Below are 3134 nucleotides of genomic sequence, written 5' to 3'. Positions count from 1 at the left end.
TGGCATTAGAAATTCTTTCCGGGATATGTAGTTTTTATAGATTCACTTTCTTTTCTTATTGAGTTTATAAATCATTTATTTCCCTGTGGTTTGAAAACAAACATGCAACATTATTTGGAGAAGTGATGGTCTGCTATAAAAGCTAGATGGTCAGTACTAATGGGGAAATTTTGATTGCTTCAGGGTTGTTCTTTTCCATGCCTGGCACATGCAAGATGAAGCTAATTTGTATTATGAAATATAATGCGTTCTCTTTATTTTATTGAAATGCTTTAAAACTTAAGATCAGAGCTGGAGTAAGACTATTTTCCAAGTAAAACACCATCAAGTACAAATATTACCAAGAACCTCCAAGTTCCTTGTTAAGTGGCCTATACATTTACATGAAAAGGGATTTTTAAAAGTTTCCTCTATTCCTTACTCCCCACTCCCTCACTCAGTGCTGGTTAATTAACCAATCATAAAGAAAAAGATGAAAGTATGTGAACCTCAAATCCTTGTGTTCTGGAAAAAAAATATAGTCACAGAATAATGAAAATAAATTTCAACTAATGAGAACCAGGAACAATGACCACTGGAAATAGTGAAAACAGTTGGATCAAACAGGTAAAAACTTCCCAGAAAATTAGCAGTGTATTGGTCTGGCTTTGCTTCTGTGTCTCCTTAAGGCTTGTGTCTTGGTTGGATGAATATTGGTGGGAGCAGTGGGTAGCTCTTTTCTTCAAAGCACATGGTTTAAATGTTCTTTCAACTTTGTTGGCTAACAGGTTGTTTAATATCCCTGTTCACCTGGCTTCCATCTCTTTGCATACATACCGAAAGTCCCTTCCTTCTGCTGCAGTCCACCATCTTGAAACAGCCTGTCCCTTATTCAGCCAGCATAGACACTCCATCCTCCCTGATACTGCATAGCAGGGAGATGAGGTTTAGAGTTGTATGACTTGCTTGACTTGGAAGTGGAACTGGATTTGTTCCATTTTAAATGCTGCCTGTGGTAGTCCATGGCAGGCAAAACTTTTGTCCTCTTTCTAGGTATTAGGGTGGGATAAATTTGCCAGCTTTCTTTGCAGTTAGGTTGGGGCTTGCGTTGAAGTTCTTGCCAATGGAATGTGCACAGAAATGGTGTCCATTAGTGGTTCTCATGCTATAATGTGTATAATGAGTCATCCCATCACTCAGGGATCTTGTTGAAATGCAGATTCTGATTCAGTAGGTCTTGGGTGAGGCCCATGATTCTGCATTTCAATAACCTCTTAGTTAATACCAGTGCTGCTGGTTTTATGGACAACACTTCAAGTAGTAAGAACATACAACAATTCCAACCTGGCCATGAAATATCATGTGCAGTCTTCCAAAATTTCTCAACCTTATCTGTACAGCTACAAGCAAAGGACTTGGAATGGCAGAGTGCTTCCCTCAATGGATGGAAGGAGACTGGATCCCTGTGTCACTGACTGGAAGAGCTCTGCTAAGCACAGCTGGTAGCTCATGAAAGACTGTGAGGAGAGTAAGAGGTAACATTTTATTGTGTTAAGTCATTAATGTCAGGGTTTACTTGTTACTATAGCGTGGCTTCCTCTAACACTTCCTTTTATCAACTGCCTTGTCTGAGTCTTTCCCTGACTCATGATTTTGAGTTAACTTAGTAAACTTACCAAAGACCGAGTTTGCCCCAAGAATAATTATAGATGCTGGACAATATAAAAAGATGAAGAAGGTGGAGTCATTTTTCCTAAGGAGCTAGGAGAGGAGATAAGAAATGGGATCAAATAATGGACAACAAGTTTCAAAGGGATCAGAATCCAGTGAGACCTGCTGCCTGAGCTCTTAGGAGAGAAATGGAAATCCTAGTTGTGGGACATCAGGCTTTCTAGAAGTGGTTGTACCAACATCAGCCTTGAAAGGTGAGTAGAGTTTGAATTTATAATGATTAGGATAAGAGCACATTGGAGGAGTTAAAGTCAGGAAATGGCAGGAAGGTACACGGGAAATGTGGGACTTGCCATTGGGATCCAGTATAGGGTGAAGATTTGGAGTCATGGTATATCCAACAGAAATGAAGGTCAAGGTTGTATCATAGAATACTCTGAATGGTAATTTGAAGAGCTTGGATTTATCCTGAGAAAAGAAGGGAACTTTTGGGTTTCAATACAAGTGTGATCTCACTGGATATAATGAGGAGGGGTATGTGGCTCTGGTACCACACTGTCCCTACTTCCAGGGTCTGTTGCAATAGTTCAGGTATAAGATACTGAGGTCCAGCAAACTAACACAGGAACAGGAAACCAAACACCGCATGTTCTCACTCATAAATGGGAGCTGAACAATGGGAACACATGGACACAGGGAGGGGAACATCACACACTGGGGCCTCTAAGGAAGTTGGGGGAAAGAGGAGGGGGAACATTAGAACAAATAACTAATGCAAGCAGAGCTTAAAACCTAGATGACTGGTTGATAGGTGCAGCAAACCACCATGGCACATGTATCCCTAGGTAACAAACCTGCATGTTTAGCACATGTATCCCAGAACTTAAAGTAAAAAAAAAAAAAAAAAAAAAAAGAGGCTGAGGTCTGAGCATAAAGATGAAAAAGACAAGGAAATTTAACAACATTGGGAGAAAGACAGAGAAGCACCTCCCCATTCTACTCCATCCCCATTCAGAAACCAGGGTGCCGCATCTCTGAGATGTTGTGTCTTGACACATAACCATTGTGTCTCAGTTACATGTAACGAGGTCAGCAAGCCATGGAGTTAGGTCTCAGACCCCTGGCTTCTTGCTCCAAGCTCACTATGTTTCCACTTGAGTACAAGGTTGTCACCAGTGTCATAGGTGCCCTCTAAAGTTGTTCTCGGTGAGCTGGATCTAAGTACAGCATAATTCACATCTTGCAATGTGACCGACCACCTTTGCAAATTTAACTTCAATAGTTTTGAGTCACCCAGTTGGGAAATTTATTGGGACTCTATTTCACTATGACTTGCCAACATCAAGTTTAAGACACACTTTAATAAGACATTGACTACTCTAAACATGCTTCCACCAAACCTGCTGCTACTTCTTTGGGATCTGTACCACACCTGGGTGAGAGGGTTTAGGCAGTCTTCTTTCCCCCTCCCCTCCCCTCCCCTC

This window comes from Piliocolobus tephrosceles, chromosome 14 (genome assembly GCF_002776525.5).
Source record: "Piliocolobus tephrosceles isolate RC106 chromosome 14, ASM277652v3, whole genome shotgun sequence".
In the NCBI taxonomy this organism is placed as follows: Eukaryota; Metazoa; Chordata; class Mammalia; order Primates; family Cercopithecidae; genus Piliocolobus; species Piliocolobus tephrosceles.
The sequence above is the reverse complement of the archived record's forward strand: the minus strand, read 5'-3'. Positions refer to the sequence as shown.